The 26,336-nt window shown below is 43.0% G+C and overlaps 1 long non-coding RNA gene across 1 annotated transcript in view; it reads left to right on the forward strand.

The window, feature by feature from the left end:
- The first annotated feature begins 5,018 nt into the window (after nt 1–5,018).
- Nucleotides 5,019–26,336, forward strand: part of LOC309670354 — a 37,973-nt gene continuing 16,655 nt past the window's right edge. Inside the window, exons 1-3 of the long non-coding RNA XR_014269000.1 lie at nt 5,019–5,088; nt 12,995–13,106; nt 23,278–23,342. This is a non-coding gene — a long non-coding RNA (uncharacterized lncRNA). The remainder of the gene's footprint in view (nt 5,089–12,994; nt 13,107–23,277; nt 23,343–26,336) is intronic.

Below are 26,336 nucleotides of genomic sequence, written 5' to 3' on the forward strand. Positions count from 1 at the left end.
TATGCCATCATGGTCAATACATCATATCTAATCATTTTGTCAGGGAACTCAGGTCTTTGTTGTTAGCATATACTTCTTTTACTATGTTGTACAGAGGTAAACCGTGGTATTAATAATCATGGAGAGAGAAGAGGGTAACTGGTAATACTGGGGATATTATGGGCATCCCTGTGTGGCACTAAATTGAACCGTATCAGTCAAGAGGAATATTTTGCTATAGTCGAGATCTGAAGTCTAAAAGTCACGTTTGATTAAATTGTAAAATAGCGTTTTCTAAGCTGTGTTAATTCTGCTTTGAAGTCCAGAGCAGCAAAAATGCAAGATGATATTCTAGTTACTCTGACCATCTCTTCTGAAGGTTAAACACTACATACCGCTCCCTAACTGTAACTCACTGTGTGCATGGTAAAGTACCGAACTGGACATCTGCTGCTGTCCCCTTTACCAGCGAGGCCACTCTAAAAAGCTGTCTGCTGTGCTTTCAGAGAAACCCATTGCTGTGTTCCAGCGCTGAAGACAATAGTGGAGGGCAAAGATCTAACCCCTTTTGCTTAAGTGTTACATATTCACATTACATCTCCTGCAGATGAGAAACCGTCATTTAAATGAAGAAGAAAAATTTTGGAACAGGGTATTTTTCTGAGTTATACTTTCAATCAGAAATGAAGTGGCAGAACTGCCCAATCTTTCTATTATTTATTAAGCAGGTTCATTATGGTTGTATCTATATCAGCCAACCCACATCAGGTCCTCTTGTGCTAGACATTATAAAACCAAGTGCTGTACTGAAAGTTGGACTGTGCAGAAAATCATTTTGTACCACTGAAGTGTGTTGCTTGGAGGAGCGCCTAACTTTGTAACTTTTTTAGTGCAAGCGTTTTTGGAGTAAGAAAAATGGCATAATATTAATTTCACCCAAAAGCTCAGACTATATAGACCATGCTACTCAGAAATGGAACATCAGCCAGAACGCGTTGCTTGTTTGTGGCTGAAAACAGCCAGGAGAGAGGCAGAGTCAAGCAGTTGCCACTGCAAGGGAAGGATGGAAAATGCCAGCCTGAGAGAAACTTGAGGACTTTTTCTTTCTGGTAGAAATCAGACTGGAAGAAAGCTAGGAGTACTGAACAAATATCGAATAAGGTACGTTCTTCTACAAGGAAGCAGAACTTTGTCGGTGCCACTCCCAACTCTACCCTTGTTTTTCTGGTGGAAATAATTTGTGAGGTCATGTGTATTGGCTCAAAAGAGATTTGAGCCATATTTCTTGAGTTTGGATCAGAAGAGGCAAGAATATATCACTGGTTTTGCCCTTCATTAAAAACTAAAATAAAATGACTGTGCTTTTCCTTTCTCCTAGCCTCCCACACAGCAGCTCTGCTGCGAATCAGATGCCATGTAGGGTAGGTACCTCTTCTTTCCAAATGTCTTGTTTAATCTCCGCCTTCCCTTCTGTTCAGCTTCTCTTACAGTACAATAAACCTCAGGCTTTGTCCACCAGTCTGTGTATACGTTAGATCCACAACCTTGTTTGCAGTTCTGATGACCTCTGGGGAGAATATATCAACACTTTTTCATCTCACTAGAGCAATGAAAGTGGGCAAAACACAGTTGTTTTGTCTTTGAGCAATGGATTTGATGAGGAAGTTATCGTGGTGATTAAAAAAAACCCAGCCCTCCCCCCTCCCCCCCCAAGGACTCTGAATGGCTTCTCTATTAATCACTACAAGGACACCATTGACTTACAGCGTTTGTGAGAAACATGCCCGTAACAAAGTAGACACAATTTTTTTCTAACTCAAAGAACATTTCATTTGGCAGAGTCTAATAGCTTCCCCTTACAGATATTACAGTAATAAACTGTGACTGAAAAAAAAAGTTTGTAAATATAACCCCACAGGTCTTAAATATACGATTGAACTTTATATGTTTACCGAGCTATCTTAAGGGTAAAACAATAATGTTCAGCTCTTCAAAGGTCGGCAAGATTGGGCTAACCCAGTCTTCTGATCAATCCATCTGGGTGTTAAAGCCTTCTGAAAGCTCACCCGACTTCAGCCGAGCAGCAGTGCCCATCCCTGCTCTTAGCCTGTGGCAAAAGTGAGATGCGATGCTAACACAAAACTCTTTCCCTGTGAAAGCGGCTTAGGAAATGTTTTTCTCGCATTTGAAACAGTTTGCTTATGAAATGTTTTTCTCACATTTGAAACAGTTCATGAGCAGTAACATGGCCAATTACCACAGCTCAATCAGTGGCAGCTGATAAAGGCGTTGCAAATCACCTATGTATCTGCTGTGAGCAACAGACGTCTTATTTTACCCACATATTGGGAAGTTGGACATGTTTTTTGCAGGAGGGATTTTTAGAGTATGGATCTGAGCAACTCCAAAGTTTTTGCTCTGCTCTGCTGCTGAGATTTGGCTGAATCCTTTGATAACTATTTCATGTATAAATACTAGATGTCATTGTTCCTTCAGCATCTCTTACATCTCGTCCAACTTGAGCTGTGGGTTGTTGGGGGCAGGACTGTCCTTGGTGAGGCATTTGTACCACAATGGCAAGCCCAGGCACTGTCCCTGGACTTGTGCCCAGCTGTGACAGAAATAGAAGCCTTACAGATAATAATAACGCCTGAACTTCTGGGCTAAAACCCCCCAGACATCCAAAAGGTACCAAATCGGCTCAGTAGGTCAGATCTTAATCGAGAAACAGAAATGCAGCAAAAAATCTAAGCCAAGGCTATGTTTTGATATAAACAGGAGAGGATGCTGCCACCAATGTGCTTATGCACTGATACTCAGCTCTCAAAAGAAAAGGCTGAGAAGGAAGGACCTCCATTCCGTGTATGGGAGAAAAATTCAAGTTCAGCCAAATCTATTTTTGTTAGTTGTAATATTGACGACTCAACCACAGCCACAAGATGGAGCGTATGGCATACGAGCTGGAATTAACCTCTATTATTCTTATATCTATGGCATGGGACTCCTACTATGGCAATCCTCATCAAAGGGCGAGACTCACAGATGTTCTTCCCAGGCAGGGGAAAGCCCACGGGGGCTGGCCACCAGCATGCCCTTACTGCTAGCATTCAAACTCAGCAGCAAGCAACTGCAGACTACTTGTCTGCCACCATCAGCCACTAAGGATTGAGGGAAAATGTATAAGGAAAATGTAATGAAACAGGTGGAAGTAAGTGGAAAGTGGGATAAAACGCAACAGAGCTTTGCCAAAGGTAAATCTTGTGAGGAAAAAACCAGTAGGCTCTGTGAGAAATAAGGTTCCTGAATAAGGAGAAGGCAGGAGATCCAGCAAGACCACACCTCAGTCAGTGTTTGGCGCCTGTTTTCACAGAAAGCTGTCACAGGGTTTGGTGAGGTGCTGCAGGGTGGTTAAGCAGCTGGCGGAAGAGAGGTGCCGCACAGGGAACGCTCCCTCGCAGAAGGAAGGTCCAGAAGGATCACACATTACACTGAAGTTTAACAGGTTTGTCCACAAACTTGGCACTAAATTATGGGGCGTAACAGTGAAATTTCTTGATGGTGGGACTGGGAGAAACAACCAGAAGGATCAGAATAGCCTAAACAAGTATTTGCCTGATCTTGAGGACTGGAATATGGAACATATATGTAGTGTATATATATTTTATATATATAAATACATATATATAAACATGACAGAATTTCAACCAACAAGCAAGGTTATGTAATTTGAGATTAAACAATAAATACACCCAGTTTTGGGCTGTATAACCACTATTTATTGGGTAGGATTGAGTGGAGTATACTTGTGGGTCACCGAATGAGATTAACAGTCATGGGAAAGGCAATGAGACCCCAAGACGATGGCTTTCAGCTCTGAACTATTATTATTTCTTTTGCTCACTCCTTGGGGTATATAACAGACTTTATGTTCCTTACGCTCCAAAACTGGTGGAGGGACTAACCAGAAGTGGCTTTAGCCTGCGGCAGTGATGACAGCTGGGGACACGGCTTCCCAGTGCATGACACCGCTCCGCTCGCTACCGACCTCTTCTCTCACCGGCCCCGGCCGGGATGTCACTCTGCTTTGTCGCAAGCCCTTTTAGCCTTCTACCCCTCCCACCTCACCAAAGAAGTATCTGGGGAGGCAGGCGGGGCAGGGCTGAGGCGCCGGGGTGCTGAGGCCCAGCAGGCCCTGCCGGCCCTCCTGCCCACCACCCGGCCACGACGCTGAGGGTGACATCGGCCAAGGCAAGGCGCGGGCGCGGCTGGGACTGGCAAGGACACGCCGCGGACGGTCTCCCGGCTCCTTCCTGCTCGGCAGGCCGGACCTCTGTGAGACGCCGCCGCTTCTCACAGCGCCGGAGCCCCGAGCCGGGCCCGCGGCTGCGACGACGGCGGCGGCGGCGGCGACGGTGGCTCTGACCCCACTGGCGCTGCCGGCCGGCGGCCGCCCCGGCCCCGCGCGCCGCGGAAGGGAGGCGGGCCTGCCCGCCGCTCCCCGCCCCATTGGCTCACCCTGGGGGACTCTCCGAGCTCCCCGGCGCCTCATTGGCCGGGGCTGCCCCTTTCCCCCTGAGCTAATTGGCGGAGCGGGACGGAATCCCCCCTCCACTGGAGGGGGGGGGGGCGGTGCTCGGGCGGCGGGCGGGGGCGGCCGGTCGGTCACCTGCGGCCGGGGCGGCCCCGCTCCCCGACCCCGCCACGGCGGGAGTGGTGGGGGGGACGCTGTGGGGAGGCGGTGCCGCGGGTCCGGCGGCCGTCAGGGGGAAAGCCGGAGACACAAAGAACATGGCGAGGGGAGGAGGAGCCTGCGCCCCCCTCCCCCGCCGGGAAGGGCGCTCCGGGGGCGGACAATGCCCGGCCCGGCCCGCCCCGGTCGCGGCGGCGTCGGGGGGTGGGGGGCGGCTCGCCTCCCCCCGCCCCCTGTCCCCGCCCCTGTGGCAGGGCCCGGCGGGGGGCTGGGCCCGGCCCCCGCCCCGCCGGACGGGACGGGACGGGCTGGGCTGGAGGCGGCGGCCGCCGCCAGGAGCGGGCCCGTTGCCTGTCGCAAGTTTCGCTCGGAGTGGGGAAAGTTGGGCGCGGCGCCGCGGCCCGGCGGGACCCGACCAGGTGAGGTAAGGAGCGGGGCGCGGCAACCGACGGGTCCCGGGGCCGGGCTCCCTGTCTCTAACTGGCGGCGGCACCTGCGGCAGCCCCGGGCCGGGCTGCCCGCTCCGCCCGGGCGCCGGTGGGGGCCGCAGGTGCGGCGGGCCGGGTGGGACGGAGCTCCGCTAGCGGCTGGGCCGGCGGCCGTGCCCGGCGGGCCCCGGACAGCCGGGGTGGGGGTTAGGCAGCCCCCCCTTCCCGCCCCGAATCTGGGAACTTATTGGAGACTTTAAACATTTCCCGCCCCTGCGTGCGGGGGAACCGCCGCCGCACCGCTGCTCGGGGGCACCTGGCCCGAAAGCCGGCGGGGACCGTGCCTCGGCTGCCGGTGCCGGGACGGGTACCTCCCGAAATACTCTTCCTAAAATCGTGGGGAGTCGCAGAGCTGCCTGCGGATTTGGGCTGGCAGCGCTGCCCCGGCGGAGGGAAACTCTCCAGCCCGCTCTCTTCTTTGCCGCCGCCGCACACAGCGCGGCTCTCTGCGGGCCCTTCTCAGCGCTCACGTTATTTTTTAGGTCTGCTCTCAAGTGAATACTGCTCATGTCAAAATGATTATAGTAGTGTTGCGAGGCCCTGGTCGGGATTTTGATCCTTTAGCTTTGTACTGAGATGGAGGCTTTTTTTTTTTTTTTTTTTTGTAAACTAAGTAGTGATTTGAGCATCCACTTTGAGAGGTGATTTGAACGGATCTGTGCCGAGCGTTCAATTTTTTAGTTTTAAGATGTCTTGAGCTAGTTACCTGAAATGTGGTCTTCCAGAAACGTTTAGGAGTGAAAAGATATATCACCGGTCTGACTAAACTGATGATTTATGTGTTCATAATTAATTCTGCTACAGTCCACCCCCTCTCTTCCCCCCCCACCCCCCCGCCCGTTCCTCTCCCAGTTTTACATCCAGGCAGCTCAATTGCATATCAAAAGCCGCTTCTCATTTTCACGTATTAAATTATTAGACTTTCAAACTGTTCTTTTTCTTCTCCCTTCACTCACACCCTGAACAGTTGAAATGAAATTTCGGGGAGAGGGTGGAGTGTTTCCATATACTTGGCTAGACTCAAGTAATAAAAGACAGCTTAGCAATAGGAAGCCAGGAGCGTAAATAGCCGTTATTTTCTATCAAAGGTTAATTAGTTACCACCTTTATATCTGCACATGTACGTATAGGATGGGTAGAATTTTAAGGTGAAAGTGCCACAGCAGCTTTGGAAGGTACTGTTACACATCGCCCCAACTTAAGAAGAATATCTCTTTAAAATGTGTTGACATTTAATTGACCTTTGAAAGTTCATTCTGTTAATCATACTCAAAGCGCTAAAGCTATGGTTGACTGATCTGGTGTTCGTACATTCAGCCGTGCTCAGCATATAAATTCTGCAGCATAATTGCTACTTATTGAGCAAGAGTTTCTTTTCTTCTCCGAAAATGAGAAAGTTTTGCTTTGCCTCCGGCTGGGTGCTAGGGGTAGAGTTGTGAATCCAAATGCTTTCCTGCCATGGGTTGTTGTGGCGGGTGTGGCCTCCAGCCAGGCAAGAAATTCCTTTGCTGAAACTGTGTTTTTCTGTTCCTGAGGCCGCACGTAGGGCAAGGTAACCTTGAAGGTTACTTCTGTGTCTACTCTGAGTCACTTTTTTTTTTTTTTTTTTTTTTCTTTTAAGCCCTTCTAAACTCCAGCTGTTTGGATGGAGAAGGCTGAGTTTAAATAGATTGATTGGAGAAGATAACAATCCCCTCCCCAAAAAAAACCTTGGCTTAAAGTCAAACCTAATGGGCGTTAAAACACATGCTACCAGCTTTATGGCTGTTGCCCATAGCTTTGTCGTAACCAAAACTCATACAGATACTGAGAATGGAAGTGTTACGTATGAGGTTGCTATCAAAAGATCTGGGTAAAAATTAATTTCTTTTACGTTCACTTTCTGAAGGATAGGTTTCCCAGTGATGTTAATATCACCAGCAATATTTTTCGTATGTTGAGACTTCTTGTGTCGTACATCGAATTTATAAGTCTATCTGTTTCCTTGTGCGAAGTGAGGGAAATACTAAATGTTAAATGCAATGTCTGTGATTCCTAATAGATCATTAGCTCTCTGCTGTTACTATTGAAAACTAATTATTAGGTCTTATTCTTAATTATAAATCTACTTATAAAGTTAGAGCCCTGACAGTGCTGCTGTACTTTTCTAAGCTGTTTTCTCAATGCTGCTTTTGTAGCTGGAATGCCCTTCCCATAACTGTGAAGTCAGATGTGATGTTCAAGCTGCGTTTGCAGCCAAGTAACTGCCCTGTCACTCCATAGGGTTAGGAGCTGTTAAACCCTAGGGGGGTAATCTGGGGGAGTGTTTTCATGGGGGCTGCCTCCACTAACGTCCAAGTGCTTTGAATACTAAAAAGAGATCCTGTGGTTGAGTTTTGTTTATTTTAGTACAAAAGATACAAGTACCGCACGTGATTTGTTTCACTGAATCTTTAGAAAGCTGGGCTGAAGATAAATACGCCGACAGCACGTCTGTACCTTCTGTACAGTTGACAGAAGGAGGAGGCAAAAAACCCAAGGTAGCTTAAGGGCTGGAGTGTTGCAGATGCCTGACCTGCAGCTGCTGTGATGCCCAGTAGCAGTTGGCACTTGCTCCGTCTGTATGACCTGCTAGGAAAGGCTGTGCAAGGTGTCCTCTGGCCACCTCAGAGGACAATGAGCAGAGTGCCTCAGCTGACTGGTGGGACATGTAGAGAGAAATCTGCCGTGCCGGTCAGCTTCTATAGAGGCTTAGGTCTTGGGTCTAGCTGCGTTTTGAAGGTTTTGATCCATTCCTGTTATTTGCAGTTGCAAACGCTGTCCTGGAATGAGATGCCTGAGCAAGGTCCCCTTTTCCAAAGGCTCCTCTTTAGGTTGTCTTGCTGATTTAGAGGAGTGATTTGACTCCAGCATTCAAATGGGGTAATGAAAGTCAAGTTTTGGTTTGTGACCTGAGATGGACCTAGAGGGTATTTAAACCTAAACACTTCTTGTCCTGGTGTTTGTTTTGTACAAAAACGTTTCTGGTGCAGCCGGTCTATTCTCAAACTCCTGATTTCATAGTTGGGATAGAGGACAGTTCTGGAAGTTGCACTTTGACAAGCACATTCCTGCATGTTGGTGGTTGAGGTGTGACAGGGTGAGCAGAGGCTTTGAGAACTGCTTGGGGGTTTGGATGTGCAGTACTGGTTCAAGCAATATTATGAAGGCTTCAGTGTTGGTACATGTACCCACTGGCAGAAAGCTGCGTGCTTGAAAGGTAGTAGCAGCTGAGCATGGATGTTTAAAGCTTTATTCGTATCTAAAACTCTATCAGGCACCTAAACCCTTGAGGGTTAAGAGGGAGGGTCTTATGAAGATGATGGTTCATGTTCTTTATATCTACATTCCTAGATTACTCTGAGGAGGATAATGTGAAGTCATTCACTGAAGATTATGGCATTGCATGAAAGGAATGTAACATCAGGCCATAAATTAGCAGAAACAGGAAAAGCTCATTCTCAGTTCTGGTTTGTTAATCCAACCGTTTGCATAGGTAACCCTTTGCACCAAGAACTTGTACTGCATAAATGTACCTTTTATAATAACAGAACACACCACAGCAAGTCCATTTTACAAAGAAAAGTTCCCCCTTCTCTTTTAAAGTCAGGTGTGTAGAAAATAAGTTATATGTTATCCTCTAAGGCTATTTTTGCCTGCAATTCTTCACATTGAATAAAACAGGACGATAGCATGATCTTGATCAGCATTAGTCCAGCAGATGCCTGTCCTCTGTAACCATTTGAAATTTAAAAGAAGCACGACTTGGAGTGCAAATGTAGACGGGTTTAGTTGCATTTTAACATACTCCTCGGTCAAGGTGAGCTCAAGCCATCCTAATGTGACGTGCTTGACATAATCCAAAGGGGATTAGTTATTAATACATTTGAAAAATAAAGTCTAGTCTTACTTCAGTGTTTTGCTTCAATGACAGATGTTCAAAATTAAAGCTTTTGTGGCAAGTTGATTATAAACTTTCTATGAGTCTAAGCAACTGAGAGCTGTTCTCGAGCTATTAGAACGTATCTTGACAGCTCCTAATTTTTAGCTGACTATGAAAGCTATATTTATCCACTGGGGATTTTCTTGGCTAATAAACAGAAAAGTTTTTGGATAGGATACCATTTCATTGACGTCCTCCTGTCCTCATTTCTGTTCCTTTTCTGTAGCTTCTGGGCAATTATTTCTGCTGATCAGGAGCGTAACGCAGTTACACCACTTGTTTGTGTCTGTAGAAAGCTGTGTGGGGGTGGCATTTAGAGTTACTCTTTCTGACTTATACTGGTAATTTTGGGGTGAAGGTGAGGAAGGAGGATACTTTTAAGTTCCCAATGCCTGAAGGGTTTCTTCTGTCTTTGTGCCCTCTTCCTGTCTCTGATCTCTTGCATGCGGCTGTGTTTTAGCTGTTCCAAACTGGGGCTCATTCTCCTTTTTCCTCTTGCAGGACTTTCTAATGTGTGTGCCCTTTGGTGTGTCAGTGTTGATTTCTGTGTTTCTTGAGCAGTTTGGTGCTTCCACAGTGGCTTAGCTAGAACATTTATGCTGGCAAGCCCTCTCCCCTTACTGGGGTGGTCAGTCTAATGCTTTCCCCTCCCTTCGTAGGACTGAATTGTTTCTCTCTTTAACTTGGTGGGTATTTTTTCCATGTGCGTATTAGTCTCTTGTAGCTTCTGCTTCTGGAAGGCTGTGAGGAAAGACCTTTTCAACGCTGATGAGAATACAGGTTAAGAGAAATTTGAAAGTGTAACATTAACAGGATTCAGGTTCATGGCCCTGTCAGTGTGATGTCAGCATTTTATCCCATAGGTCAGAGTATTTAATTACAAACTGTGGGAACAAGCAAATGTTTAACTACCTTGAGAGTGATGTTCAGCCTCATTCTGTTCCCTCACGCCGTAAGCCTGGTCATACGCAGGGAAAGGGGAGGCTGTTGGAAATAAATGAAGAACAGGACTTGAGCAGGTGTTGCCCTGGCCTGCACGTGTGCAAAGGTTAGTGCATTTGCTGCACATGAATTCTAGTTTTGTTCTTTAAATGTTGCTGTTATGTTTTACTTGCATAGTGCTATGAAGAAACAAGTGTTTTCTAAATTACTTTAGCACATGGTGGTGTTAACAAAGTTGCTTTCTGCACACTTTTAGTGGATATATTGCTTAATGTAGTACCCAGAAATTCTCTTGCACCTAGCACTAACTTCTGGTGATGTTCAAGTACCTTTGGGACAAGAGTAATCAATGCATTGCACAACCTTGTAGGTTAAAAAAGTGTAAGCTGAAGCCTTGAAGACTCTTCTGCAGTGTCTGGGTCTTGTGCAGTTCATTATGGAGCACACTAAGTAAAAATAGTCTTGCTGTCAGAGGCTGTATCTTTTTTTTTTAATGTACGGGAGATGAAGGACAAACATTATGATTGCGCTAATTATTCTGAGAGTCTTTATGTCCCAATTGTGTGTTTGAACTCTGTACAAGAGAAGGAGTGATGGGAAGAGAAAAATGGCCTTCCCTGTATTTTCAAAGGAGTTGTGATGGGTGCTGTGTCCTGGCTATGGGCAAGCAGAACTGATTCCTGCATTGATTACCTGACCCTAAAATCAGAAATATGAAGCTAAACTTGTAGCGTGTGAGGTGTGGGTCACTGGACCAACGCAAGGATCAGAGTTCAAGTCCCTGGTTTTCTTCAAGAGTGCAATGCAGTATAAAATATGTTCCCCAGAGAAGTGATTTCAAAGCAAATTAACATGTCCTGAATAAAGGATGTGAAAAATGTGAGTTAGGAGACAGTTTGCAAAATACAGGATGAAAGCATCCTGGAAATTCTTGGAGGATGTTGGGGCAGAGTTTTGTGTTTGAAGGTGGTTCTGGTCAGCCCAAACATGTGTTCGCTCCTGTGTACAGGGATCTCAGATGTGGACCACCCGCTGCCTGTAGTGTGTCCCCTGTACCAGAGGCTTGTTCTCACTGTGGCTGTACTTCACCTTCCCTTTGAATATGAGAAAGAGGCTGAATAAGTTGTGTACTATAGGTAGTTTGTTCACCCTGTTAAATCTAAGTAAATGTTCTTTGCTAAGCTTGGATTCTGGTATGTTATGCTCTCTTGGGTAATGCTTCTCCCAAATAACCATGAGAAGGAGTTATTGCCGTTGGGGGCTGTTTTCTTGTTCAATATACACTCTTTATTCTTGTGTTGACCCCGTACATGGTCTTTGTATTTATCTGAAATAGAAAACCACCAACTTAAGCATTCTGCATTGGGAACTGACACAAAAATGCATTCTTGTGAAGATAGGCTGAGAGAGTTGGGGTTGTTCAGCCTGGAGAAAAGAAGGCTCTGGGGAGACCTTATAGCAGCCTTCCAGTACCTAAAGGGGGCCTACAGGAAAGATGGAGAGGAACTTTTTATCAGAGAGTGTAGCAATAGGATGAGGCGTAACAGTTTTAAATGGAGAGAGGGTAGATTTAGATTAGATATTGGGGAGAAATTTTTCACTCTGAGGGTGGTGAGACACTGGAACAGCTTGCCCAGAGAAGCTGTGGAGGCCCCATCCCTGGAAGTGTTCAAGGCCAGGTTGGATGGGGCTTTGAGTCACCTGGTCTAGTGGAAGGTGTTCCTGCCCATGGCAGGGGGGTTGGAACTAGATTATCTTTAAAAGTCCCTTCCAACCCAAACCATTCTATGATTATGCATGGCTTCAGGCCAGTCACCTGCTTGGCTCCACGGTGGAACTGCAGCTGGCACAGTGCTTGGCTCTGCCAACAAGTACAGTAATGCTCTGAGCCACCTGGGCTTCACCCACTTCTACCAGTGGATACGAAAAGACAGTTGAGCCTATTGCACCTTCCTTTCTGGCCGGTTCTTAAGGTTTGTGGGCTTCACAGTGATACCTTCATGATGCTGAAATGTAGAATAGTAAATACCACTGTGTTGTTCGCTGAGTCTATAGCAGAGCATAAATAGCAGATATCCCTCCTTAGCCTTTGCTTGTTGCTGGAGCTGGTTGATTGATAGAGAAGCTGTGTTTATCAAAGACGTCCTCATTTCATGTGGTCACATACAGAACTGGTTCAAGTACCTTCAAAAGGTGTCAGGAGCGCACGTCAATAAATAGTATATTTTGAGTATATACATTTCAGTTAATAAGCCTGAGTTTTTGCATGTCTTTTGCTTTTGTCATGTGCTTATAACTGAGATTTCGGAACTGTCATGTGTGTAGTCGTCTTCTACAGATTGTTGTACTTTAGTTTGCTTTACTGTGTTCTTCCCATGCTCTTCTCAATCTCTATATGTTTTTCTCCTAGTTATCTGGTCCTATCTTGTGTGTATCTGTATTCATCCATCTACAAAGGGGTTCTCTATGTCCCTTTTCCTCCAGAACGATTGCGTGAATAAATTCCTTTTCTGTCTTAGAGGCTTAACTAGGAGGACTCTGGGGATTTTGCTTTTCTGAAGTGATGCTCGATCTCAGATTTATTGTATGGTTGGGTTTGATTGTGTAATCTGTACATTTCTTAAGATAATAAATGAGAAGTCCTTATGCCTATTGCTGATGGGAAATTTAACTACTTCAATATAGGTTCTGGATACTTATGCTATCTTAGCAGTTAACCTTTGTCTCCTGTAATTGAGAGACAGCTGCATTTAAAGCTGCCACTTTAAACACATTCAAAGTTTTAAACGACTGTACCAGAAAAGGACACGGTTTTAATAATGGTTGTTAAAAGCTATCTGACTTCTTGCAGACTGTCCTAATAATGAGAACTATGTGATCTGAACTACTGAACTTATGGAATTACAATAACTTCTGTTCATGTGTGTGATACAGATTCCTGGAAATCTGAGGAGTAGTCTTTGGCAGCTGAAGAATGCAATTCTCCCTGGAGGTGTGGGTATCTCGCATGAAGGGGACTGAAGTAGGATCAGCTGGTATCCAAGAAGTAAGTTCTTGGGTTTTCTCCAGACATATTTCTACCGAGGTGCATCGTAGTATCCATTCACCTCAATGGATTAAAAGCTGATTAAGATCTCCAATGGGGGATCCTGCACTGGGGAAAGACTCTTGGGAGGAAGCTCAAGAAAATGCAGTAGATGTTGTTCATACTTTTACCAGTAGTTTTGACATCTCATTCCCAAACGTTTGGATGTTCTGTATCTCATTTGGTGTGTAGTTTGAACTGCTTGTCTGCAACTGCCTGCTCAGCGCAGGGGGAGCCTGCTTTTTGAGGCATTTTAGAGTGAGTTCAAATGCAGTTGGGAAATCAAATTCATTGGCCACAGTTGGAGATACTCATGCTGTATCATAACAGCTGTGAACTTGAGTTCATATAAGTAATGTGTGCTTAATCTCCCTGTGCTGTCAGTGACAGGAAGAAGAGGAATATTTTTTGCCCATATTTAATGGTGATCTTAAGGTTTTTGACAAGCAAATTTGAAAATGTATACTACAAAGCAAGTTAGGAAACAATTGCCGTGACTTTTTTTCAAGTTCTTTGCAGCTTTGAATTTGCATTTTTATCTGTTGGTATTCCAATGTTGTTCTAATATGATTAAAAAAGTAATTTACCTGTCTGAGTTTGCATATCGCCTCATCTGTATGGAACATGATAGAAAATGCGGAGGCCCTATTTTTGAATTCTAGGAGCACTTGAAAAATTTTGGTTTAGTTGCCTTTTTTGTGTGTGTTTTTTTTCTTTCTTTATCACCAAGAATCCATTCATCTGATTTGAAAATTTCAGGAAAGTGAGAGAAAAACGGTTGATTTTTTTATTTTTTTTTTTAACTGAACGGTGCTTAGGTGCCACCAGTTTGCAACCCTTTCTCCTTCTGTGATATGAACTGTAAATTCATGAAGACGTTGAAAAGTTAGAATGTTGTTCCTTTTTTCTTACCTGTATTTGTTCAAAATCTTATCAAGATGAGCATATATCAAGCCCTGTTGATTGATATTTGAGTCTTGGATACTTTCTGCCTAAACATCTCTATAAGAATGCTGTACAAATTAAAAACCAGAGCAGTTAAGATAACTGACTGCGTTCTCTTGCCTAACGGTCCATATGGTGCGATAAAATGCCTCACAGTTTTAGATTGACCTTGCCATGACTTTCATACAGATGTAATCTGTTTGATGTCTTCTAAAGGCGGAAAGGAAGCCATACATGGAGTGGAATTGCACGTTGTTGCTGACATAATGGCCTTCATTAATTAATTCATCTAATTAATTCAAAGTAGTAGGATTTTATAGTCTCGCTACTTTTTCCCTCTTTAAGTTGTAGATATTGGGTCCGTACATTTACAGATGAAAGGCTAATCTCTGTTTCATGACTAGGTGTAGTGAAGCTGAAATATTTTCATTCTGCAGTTGGTGTTTTGCATCTAAGGATTTTTTTGTTGCCTTTTTTTTTTTTTTTTTTTTTTTTTTTACAGTCCATATATATATTGTCTTGCAAGGTGACTATTTATGTTTTTCTTAGCTGGCTTGTGATAAACTTGCCAGAAGAGGAACTCTTTTCCTTTTTCCAAAAGTGTCATTATAGGAAATACATTTTCTTACCCTCCTGTCCTGCGGCAGACCTCACGCGGGGATGTCAGTACCTCCTCATATAGGCAACTTTGTGAAGTTGGGCACCTTACTGAGAGTTTCATAGCTCGTCATGGTAGCTCTGCTAAGGAGAGGGTGAGTGGATCCTGTGGCTCTGGCGTGGTATATAGATGCCAAGTGCTAGGAATTCCTGGAATGTAGAGTTGTGCAGCACTGATAAAGTTTGCTTTGTTTCCTTAGTGACTCGACCTATTGAGAAAAAGTGGTTCCCTAGGAGGCTTTAATAGCTCAAAGTTGGTATTGAATAAAGGGAAAGGCCCCGACATAATTCTGCTTGTTTTCACCTGCTGCCCGAAAGATTAATTTTCTCAACCTTAGTATAGAAAATATAACCCTGAGTTTTGAAAATGATTTATAGAGATCCTTCACACTTATCAGTTTGAGTAAATACACCACAGGCTTCTGCGTTCCAGCTACAGGCTTTTCATAACCTACTTGGTTTACAGTGCGGTAATTTCATTTGGGGGCAAGAAAGTTTCAAGGAAAAAACACCTTCTAATTAGAGTGATATAATCACTCTGCTTGCCTGCTGCGGTTTCATATGACTTCAGAAAAATAGTTGAGTGATTAATCTTTAATTTTCCCCATCATTAACTTAATAAGGAAACGGGGGATAGAATGAAAAACAAACAGCAGAACTGTACAACCGGGACGTTATTATGCCAAATCTTTTTGGCTTTTTCATTTGCTGAGAAATGCCATTCTGCCAACTACGTTAAGTGTAGCAGCAACTGGTTAGTTCAGATAATTTGTAGAAATCTTCTAACAGGTTTGAACTTTATTGAAGCCTTTGCAGAGCACGACTTCCTCCCTTTTCCCCACAGTCCCCTGTGGGTTGGGTGGGTTTTTTTCCACGGTTTTATTTGGAAGCCAGCGTTGCATAAACTAACTTCTAATATCGCATAATTCCCTCGCATTCACTTTTCTGTGGGGAAGGAAGCCATCCCAGACGCTGTAGTGAAAAACCCTTAGAAAGGGTTTGGTTCTATTTTTGTGCTGGTTGCTATCTTTAGTCACTGTGCTGATAAGCGAACTTAGTTGTGGAGTTGTGCAGTTTTTGTAACGAATGTGACAGGATTGTTCTGGTCTCTTGGAGAACAAAACAAATGCAACAGTGGAAGCAAGTTGCTCTTTTCATACGTCTTTATTTTAATTTTTATTGGATGTCAAACAAGCAACATAATTCTAGAAGTGTAGCTCTTGGACAGAAAGCATGCCTGCCTGTTTGCAAACGTTCCTCTGGAAGTCGTACTTTATTTCATTTGTAAATACTGATGAAAACAGTCCCGTGTACATCTGCAGGCAGCAACACAGCAACAGAAGTTATAGCAATCTTAACTAACCTGCTCGGAGGCCTCTGCATGTTAATAATATAAAGTAAACAGCTGAGGAATGTGTATTGCTGTTGACAGTGAGCGACTGTAAACATCCTCGACTGGAAGCTGTGAAGCAGCAGATGGGGCTTTCAGTCGGATGTTTGCAGCTGCCAACTGCCACAGACGTCAAGAAATGTTTGACACCTAAAGCATAGTTGTCTGTTTAAAACTTCTATTCTATTTGGTTTATCACAGACGTATGAATTTAGGCCAAACTTTTCTATGTACTGCTTAATCTTTCTTGTGATGTCGGTGTCTGAATGTCTAGAAGTCATCCACTCTCTGTTAGGAAAAAAAAAAGGCAAAAATGGAATCAATTAGGTTATATTTTTAACTACAAACTCAATTCTAAGTTTTTAGAGGTGAGTTTCTGTGCAGCTTTCTTGGCTGTACAGGTTGCTTGGCTTTGTTTCTAGGCTGTTGAAGTTTTTACAAGATTGTTATGCGTGTTTAGCATCTCTGCAAAGGTTTGTTTCAAGTTTGAAATCCTAAGCCTTGTAGGAAGCAATCACTTACAGGAGTTCTGGAAACTAGAAATGCACCAATTATAGCAACCATGGAAATATTATAAAATAATTTTTCCTGGAGGAGGCCCAACCCTGCAAAATGATAGGGAGGTCAGGGAGATTTCATGCAACTGGGTTCACCTCTTGACGTATCACAGCATCTCAGCTGTTGGAGATTCAGTGATCCTCCCCCTTCTCGCTCTCCTTTCATTCTCCTTCCCTCCTCCCTTTCAAAAAAAAAAAAAAAGAGGAGGAACTGCTGAAAGCTGATTCATACTTCTCTAGAAGTCAGTTGAGACAATTTCAAGACTCCAATCCTGCCAACTAGTTTTATGTGCGGGTGGACCCCTGTGCTTAAACGTGACCTCAGGACATAGAGAACTGTTTATGTGATTGGGATGGTATATATAATGATTGCTATCATACTAGAAAAAGAGCAGCAACTTTGTAGCACGAGTGATTTAAACTGATATGGAAAGCACTAGTGTATTCACTTTTGAGAGAAGATATGCATCTTGTTGGTATGTGTGTTAAATATTTGCGCCTTTGGAAATAAGAGAGCTTTGTTGTTAACTTGTTTTTTCTTGTCATCAGTATCCTTGTTTCTCAAATATGTATGCAGGCTCATAGAAAAGTATGAGGGTGCATAATCTAAGCATCAGTCTGTCCCTTTGCATTTCACTTAAGATACCTATAACCTAAAACTCTCTGGAGTTTCTGACTTTTTTAAAGTAGCTAATGTCCTGGTCAGAGATCTTATAAACACAGTTGACATGTAGGTAGCTAAAGCAGTATCTGCAATGTCAAGAAAGCATGCTCTATATTTGAGGAAACTTCACTAATCCATGCTTTGCAAACAGCTTTCAGTGTAGATTTGTACACTTGCCATAAATTCAGATTATATTGTATTTCAGTAGTGCTTGAAGCCTCCTGTTAGGATTAGCACTGTAGATTGTCTTGCACGCTTCACCGTCTGTAGTAAGCTACGAACTCTCCCAACAAGGGATTACAGTCTAATTCAAGACCAGTGGCATCAAAGTGGAATCCAGATGACGTGGGCAGGGGACAAACAGGAAGACTATCCCAGGGGGACAGAGGGATGGGTTTAGGAGTAACTGTCTGTGTGTGTAGGTGGCTTCGAGTTGTTTGCTGAATTGAAATGGGGGAAGACAGATCTTCTTAGCCAGTTATGTGTCTGGCTACAAATATCTTCAAAGATGATGGTTTGTTTGGATGGTACATGGATTTGAAGTTAGGACAGACACTGATGAAGCTGTGGTTTTAGGTTGATCATTTTTTGTAAGTACAGCAGAGGGAGGAGGTGAAATGGGCAGAGATTTACAAAACCCTCTTCTTGCAAATCTAAAACTCTGAAGAGCTTGTAGTGAACTTGGAGGAGGGAGAGTCAGTATGAACACAACATTTGATTTACAAGTACAGCAGACTTAACAACATACTGACTGAGTTCAGGGCCAAGGCAGATGTCAGAGGTAGGTCTTATGTTCATTGTAGAAGTAGCTGGATTTTCTGTATCTACAGCAAAAGAGAAATGGGAATTACTGACAACAGTCAGATTATATTTGTGAATGACAAAGACGGGTGTTACTGTTGACAAAGTAGGACGATAGTTAAGAGATGTGGTTCAACAAATAACAAGTTTTTAGGTGAGTGCTTTTGCAGCCTTTCTGGACTTAAAACTGGCTTTATTGACAAGCCAGAGAATTTCCTAAGTGACCTTGTAATGAAATTCACGGAAGTTGGATGAACTTGAGAAACACTATCTAGGCAGAGGATTCTTGACATAGTCTCATCATCTGGAAAGCTTCGTTATACGTTTGAGGATTGAGCAATAGGAGAGAACTTGCATAGGCAGAGTATTTAATATCAAAAGCATTAAGTACCTCCTGTGAAGATTTACATATTGATAATATTTGTGCTTTGGCAGGAAATTCTTTCAATACCCATTCTATTACTCTTCTTCCTGAATTACGTACCGTCTCAAAGTTCAGTGTGTTTCCTCTTGGAAAATGTAGTAGTATGTTGGGACTGTTTGCTTCAGCCTCTCATCTCACTATACGTGCACACGAGGAGTTTTCTTCCAGAAAAACAGCTTCAGACATGTAACCTGCTCTTCTGCCAACTGCCTCTTAAAACCTGCTACTAGGGCTGAACTTCAGAAGAATGTTAGAGCAGTGGTCCTTAATTCCTGTCTGCAGTGGAAGCTAGCTGCTAGCTTTGTGTTACCTGAAATGCTGGTGTATGTTGTTGTACCTGGTTCTTGTTGAGGTCACTCTCTCACTTGGAAGGCAAGGTCTTGCTTTCAGGCCCCGGCTTCCAGATTTGGGTAGGTCAAGTCTTCACCCCTCTACTGAATTAATGGATGGATTCTTAGAAAAGCTGCTTCCCTCCCTGGCCCTGTTAGAAAGGGAAATGTCGTTCGTGTTTGAGGGGTCCTGGTTTTGATTCTGCATTAAGTTCCACCTGCTGGCCAGGAAGAAGGGAAGGAAAAGGGGAAAGTCAACCAGTGCTATTTACCCGTGCGTGCTGTTTATGGAAAACATCTTTAAAATGACGGGGCAGCTGTTGGAAAAGGCACAATCCATCTGCCTACATGTGCACTTGTTATGAAGAGAATACAGTTGATGATATGAATGGAAGGCTTTCAGTACTGAGCTGACGTTCCTACTCAAGCCACACTCATAACCATAAATTGTTCAGATATGTGCTTTAACTCTTTGCCTGAAAAGTGACAGTGTTAAATAGCCATGCTTCTTGGGGAGTTTTCTTTGTTAATGATATGTGAAGTAGGCGTTATATAATATGCTTGTTTTGTTTAAAAACACAGTAAAAGAAGATGAACTAATCCTGTAGCTCTACAGCAACTCTGAATTGGAAAGGATGACTCTTTTGAGTTGAATTGGGCATATAACTTTTTCCCTTTAAGCAGTAATTTATAGACCAAGATGCATGAAATCACTCTTTTTTTTTTTTTTTTTGTACTGATATATACAGGCCATTCTGTTTTTTTCCTAAAGGTTCAAACAGTTATTATGAAACAAATAAACGAACAAAGGATATGAGAAGGAAGCCACGTGCCGTGCAGTGACATAGTGTTTTTCCAGATGATTGCTTGAGGCATCTTTTTAGCTGCGGATGTAAACGTAGCTTCTTTTTTTAACAATACTTCTCTTGATTTAATATGGATAGCCAGCACTTTGCTCCGATTCAGCCTTCCTGTCATTGGCACTTGATTTTTCTTGTGAGTAAATTGGAGATATTTTCAGTAACTTTGTCTTGTGTTGCTGAAGATTTTTTTTTCTTCTCCCCTCCGTTGTATGCCCTCTGATTAAATACATACCTCCTTTGATAATGCAGAGTATAGAAAATTAACTCCAGAGCTTCTGCCTATAGCAAGGCAAGAATATCAGTGGAAGAGAGGGATATTGCTCAGAGGTTTTTTTGCAGTCTCTTGTGGGCATCCAGGTGTATTTCAGTCAATAGCTGATCATTCAGTGTCTGCCTGAAGGGGTTGAGTGGTTCTGTTCTTTGTTGCACACCTTTTTTTTTCTTTTTTTTTTTTTCTTTTTTTTCCCCCGCTTGTCTTGTGGAATGGCAGAGGATTTGCTTTTAGCGCTCTGGGATGCCATGTAGAGATCTTTTGTGTCTGCTTTCACCAGATCACTCGTCTCTTTGCCTTCCTTCCCTGACTCACCTTTATTCATTAGATGCAATTTAAACTTCTTGCTTTTGTCTTCAAGGCCATCGCAGCTTATACATGTATTAATTCCCACATCCAGTTGTCCTGTAATGCCTTTCTCCATTACTGGCTTGAACTTTTCCTATCTTTTTCAAACTTTTCAAACTTTTTTTGCTCGTTTTCAGAAATAAAAGGCTAGTCAGTCAACAACCTTCCTAACTACTTTGTTCTAGTAAAAGCTTTGGGAAGAGTTTGTGCACTTTGCTGAAGGCCATGGGCTGTTAAGAGATCTTCTTACAATAATGTTTACAGTACTTCTTTTTCCCTTGCCCTCATCACCTTATGTATACTTTGCAAGTAGGATTAATATTTTCTTATTGCAATGTTGATTTTGCAGAGCTGATAGCTGCATTTCTGATGTGTGCTGCCATTTCTGGGGGAACTGTCTGCTTTGTTCTGTGCAGAATAGTGAAAACCTTTTATTTCCTCCAGAAAGGTTTTTGCTATTCTGCATAGCAACATGTATATCCTTTATGTTCCTTCATATATATTTTTATATATGTTTGAAACAAATTCTATTAAGAAATTCTACAATACAAGGCTGATATCCTCTGCCGTGTATTTTTTATGTGCGTACATATATATAAACACACACAAATATATATCAGCAAAGCCAGAGATAATATAGTATGAAGAAGGGAAGAAAGAGGCAAAGGAGGCTGTACAAACGGCTCATTTTTTTCCACCTGTTGCCTAGCTGTCCATGCTGACCAGAGTAAACCAGCCTTGTGTTCTAGAATTTCGTAATACAATTAGTTTCAAGCACTCTAGCTGTGTTTTATTTACAACATTATTCAATGGAATATATGTTCATCTGAAGCTCTTGCTCTAAAATTACTGGTTTAAAAAAGAAATAAAGCAACTGAATATTTAGTCTGTTTACATTAGGCACAAATGCTGCTGTTCCTTTAGAGCAAGGATCTTATTAGTGTGTCAGCTATTTAGTGTATGGAGGCTAGAACGAACCATGAAGTCCCTCTATTTTGATTGTTGAAAGCTATGTAACCTTAAAGCCTTTCTGTGTATCTGATGCAATTCTGGGATTCATAGCAGTGATTAATTCTATAGCTATAAATGCTCGTCATCAACATCCTGAAATGTTTTCAAAACATATGGAGGGGTTTTTAACAGCTTAAATTAAACAGTGGTGAAATAACGTAAATGCGTCTCACATAGGCTTTCCAACAGTACTTACTATCTCCTTGAAACAGTACCTGCTGTGAGGGTGTTTTGGCTTTTGTATGAATAGTGATGTCCTTTGAGCAGTAATTGGAGCTTCTATGTAATGCATGGAAAGCAGTGAAGGGGAAGAAACTAGCATAGGTCCTAGACTGATAAGACAAGACTCAACTAGGGGCGGTGGGGAAAAGGGTGTAAAGCAACACTTGAACAGCTCTATAGAGCTCGTCAAATGAGGCCCAAGGCTGGGACCCTGCAGATGTACAGCTCTTTGACCAAAAGTGGCCCTAGAAATGGTATAGAAGCCACTTGGAAGGTCACATAAATACAGGTATCTGTGAATCAGTTAAGTACCTCAAAAATGGTAACTTGAGCAATTAAGCTTCTTTACAAAGAAAAAAAAAATAGGAATGACATTCTGAAAGCAAATATGTTGGTGTCTTAATGTGGAAAACCACTAGAAATGTGATTTCTCTGTCCCACAGTGTGTTTGTATTGTTATCATTACCTTTAAATACTCTGTGAGGATCTAATTGTTCATGAATGTTGGTAAGAAATACCTATTGAAAGGATTCACCTTGCTGAACTTACTAGAGCTGTGGTATAGTTAAATATCATAGAATAGTTTGAGTTGGAAGGGACCATTAAGGATCACCTAGTCCCTGCTTACTGCAGGAGGGCTGGACATCTTCAACTAGATCAGGTTGCCCAAAGCCCCACCCAACCTGACCTTGAATGTTTCCAGGGATGGGGCATCTACTACCTCTCTGGGCAACCTGTTCCAGTGTTTCACCACCCTCATTGTAAAAAATGTCTTCCTTATATCTAATCTGACGCTACCCTCTTTTAGTTTAAATCCATACCCCTGTTGCTACAGGCCCTACTAAAAGTCTGAACCCATCTTTATTAGTCCACTTTAAGAACTGGAAGGCCACTATAAGGTCTCCCCAGCGCCTTTTCTTCTCCAAGCTGAACAACCCCAATTCTCTCAGCCTGTCTTCATAGGAGAGGTGCTCCATCCCTCTGATCATTTTTGTGGCCCTCCTCTGGACCCACTCCAACAGGTCCAGGTCTTTCCTGTGCTGTGGGCTCCAGAGATGGATGCAGTACTCCAGGTGGGGTCTCATGAGAGCGGAGTGGAGGCGCAGAATCACCTCCCTTGACATGCTAGCCACACTTCTTTTGATGCAGCCTAGGATATGGCTTTCTGGGCTGTGAGTGCACATTGCTGGTGCATCCAGCTTTTCATCCACCAGTACCCCCAAGTCCTTCTTGGCAGGGCTGCTCTCAATCCCTTCATCTGCCAGCCTGTATAGATATTGGGAGTTGCCTCAACCCAGGTGCAGGACCTTGCACGTGGCCTTGTTGAACCTCATGAGGTTCACACGGGCCCACTTCTCAAGCTTGTCCAGGTCCCTCTGGATAGCATGCTGTCCCTCAGGTGTGTCAACCACACCACTCAGCTTGGTGTCATCTGCAAACTTGCTGAGGGTGCGCTTGATCCCACTGTCTGTCATTGATGAAGATATTAAACAGTACCGGTCACAATATGGACCCCTGAGGGAACACCACTTGTCACTAGTCTCCATGTGGATATTGAGCTGTTGAACACTCCCCTTTGGATGTGACCATCCAACTAATTCCTCATCTACCAAACCGTTCACTCATCAAATCCATCTCTCTCCAATTTAGAGAGAAGAATGTTTTGACGGATCGTGTCCAAGCAGGACTGTTTTAAGCTTACGTTAATGAAGAAGGTGAGGCCCTTTTATGAGACAATTTATATGATTTATTTTAGATGTGTATTTAGGAATGGTATGACTTGTCCTCAGTTGCCATGCTTATTTCTCTCCTTTATCTTCAAAGTCAGTCTAGGATAACTAGCTCAGGTGTGGGTATCTTGGCTTATAGAAGTCCGTATGTGGTCAGATGAATACCATCTTTTGCTCTCAGAGGAGGGAATTCAAAAGGTGGCGAGCTTTTGAACAACACAAGGTGAAAGATGAAATATGAACAGAAAAAGCAGAGCGCTTTTGAATGGCTTACAAAAATCTTACTATTTGTGGAAGAGTCCACAATCAAGGGAGATAGTCAAAGACAAAATGGCTGAGAATAGAGGTGGAAATGGCTATTAAAAATACTCTTTCCCTTCCTCCTGCCACCAGAAATCCCTAAATAGATGGCTGTCAGCTTTTATTCCATGAATATAAATTAGCAGATAATGAAGCAATGTATAAAATTAGTAAGAAAATGACATGGATGGAGGAAGGACAGCTGGACAATTGGAGAAAGAAAGATTTTATTAGAAACAAAAGTAATTTTCATATTGGTGCTCTGTGACCAGGTAGAAGTCATAGAGCAGTGCTTACCAAGTACTTTTGTCTTTAAGTTTGTCAGGCATATGGTTAAAAAGCTAGTTTTTAGTCAGATACAAATGTTGATGGCATTCTTTCCACTTTAGTAAGCCAGGAGGATGTTTAGCAACAGTTATTAAAATATGACATGACTTAGAAGATGCCAATAACTTGTATCAAGGCACTAGAGAGGAGTAATATGAGAAACTCTGTGGACTGCTGATCTAAAAGTACTCCAGATTACAGAGAGAAACTAATTTGTGTCGGGGCTTAACTGGGTAAGTAGAGTGTATGACTGCTTATAGCCTGTCAGCTTGACATAGTTTTGGACAGAAGTGCTGAAAAAAGGCTTGGACCAAAGTAGGTAAAACATACTGGGAAATGCAACTCATTTACTGCATCATATTTTATTTTTTTTCTTTTCAAGTCAGACAGATTAGTAGCCTCATACAAAATGCTAGCCTTTATGGTGTGTTTCAGGGTATTTGATTTGGCAACCCAAACATCCTGATGGGGAAAAAAATAGTAAAAAGGAAGGATCAGAAGGATTAAAAAATGTTTAACAGATTTAAAACTATAATTATCAATGGAGAATCATCAAGTGTTATGTTTCCCTAGGGTGGAGAAAGGTAGGCGTTGATTCTTTATCTTCGATTGGTCTATTTTTTTTGTTGTTGGTTCGTCTAGAAGAAACCAGAGGTATTCCTCTTCATTTTACAAGTTAATTAAATATTGGATATGTACAATGAAGATGGGAACAGGTTATATCACAGTCTACTTGTATCTGTTAGGATGCAAGTTGGTATTGCTCTTGGATGCAAGTTGGTATTGCTCTTGAATGCAACCAAAACCCAAAAATATACCTATACACACATTTAGAAATCAGAAATTTAGGGTATGTTTATACTTGATTTTTCTCTTTTCGAAAAATGCGTTGTAGGTGCCTACTGGATAATGGGTTGAAGGAGTTGTAAGAATATGTGCTTTTAAAAGGCAAAAGAAAGAATTCTGTGAAATGCTATGCCTCCAGGATGAATTTATGTTATAACAGTGAGGCGTTAGAGAATTGACACTGTGTAAGCCTGGGTGGTATTTTGTACTTTTCTGTAGCAGTATGTGCTTTGATGGTAGTTGGACCGTGGCTGTGACCTAGTACATAGCATCGGTGTTTGAAAAGGGAAGGCAAGGTTGCTGGCCTTTTGCAGGGTAGTGGGCAGTGTTAGGAGATAGGGGAACAGAGGGAGGCTTGAAGAAGGAATGTCTTGCTCAGCAAAAAAAAAAAAAAAAGGGGGGGGGGGGGTGATGAGCAAAAGCAAGCTAGTAAAGCTGAAAATGTGGAATGGCCGAACATGAGAGAAGGAGTGCCAAAACCTTGTAAACAAGCACTGCAGATAAGGCTTTTGGAATACTTTGATTTTTATTTTTTTTTTCACTCCGGGTTTTGAGTCGAGCAGTTGAGCATGACTCTGTCAGGCAAAATATGTCACCAGTCTACCTCTGACGCATCTGATCAAAAGCATTCCTGCGTGCCCCAGTGACAGGGTGAAAGCAGAGCACTGACCAGCCCTGTGGGGAGTGAGGGTGGGAACAACAGGGTGGGAGGGATCAGCCTTTGACTGAAAGTGTCATAAAGGGCTGTAACTTTGTTTTTTGAGACTGGATGCTTAACCTCTTCTGAAAATCAGGTCTTTAGGATTTATCTCCATGCAGTCAGCAAAGGATGCTGATTTTGTCATGAAATGTAGTTGTGTTCTTTTGACTCCTAAAGAGGATCTTCAGGGCTGTCTTATAGCTTGTGTTGGATGGTATTTTTGAAAGGAGTAGAACTTGGCTATGTAAAAATAACACGTGTCATTTGAGAGTTCAGGGGGTCTGGTCTCAGACCTGAAGCAGCTGAGCTATGGATTACTTCTAACACTTCAGAGTACACCACCACTACGAGCTGAAGTTAATAGATTGAATTCCGAAGTCAGCCTGTCTCTGATTCATCTCTTAAGTGTTGTTTCAGGTCTTCAAAGTAAGCCAGATTCTCTACAGCAACAAATGTTTCTACTTCTCTGAGCATACTGAACAAGTAAATAAGTCCAGCAAAATCCAAATGCAATTTGGCAAGCCAGGATGCTGCTGAAAATGCTCGCCAAAATTGCCTTGGCAAAAGCTTTTCTCTGTTTTCAGTAGATTTGGAATGAAATCAGACAAGATCTCAGCTCTCTCTCCATGGGAACCTCGTGACTCTTTTAAATATTCCTACTACTGGGTGGATTGTGTGTAATGAGTATAGCTGTAGAAGCACTGGGTGCAGAGTGGTTTCCTTGTGCAGTGTCCCTCATCTCTGAGCTGTGAGAACTGGGTAATAGCTGTGTTAGCGGAATCATTCAGATCCTTGTTAAATAAATG

The sequence above is a fragment of the Vanellus vanellus genome (genome assembly GCF_965231255.1).
Source record: "Vanellus vanellus genome assembly, chromosome: 3".
NCBI lineage: Eukaryota > Metazoa > Chordata > Aves > Charadriiformes > Charadriidae > Vanellus > Vanellus vanellus.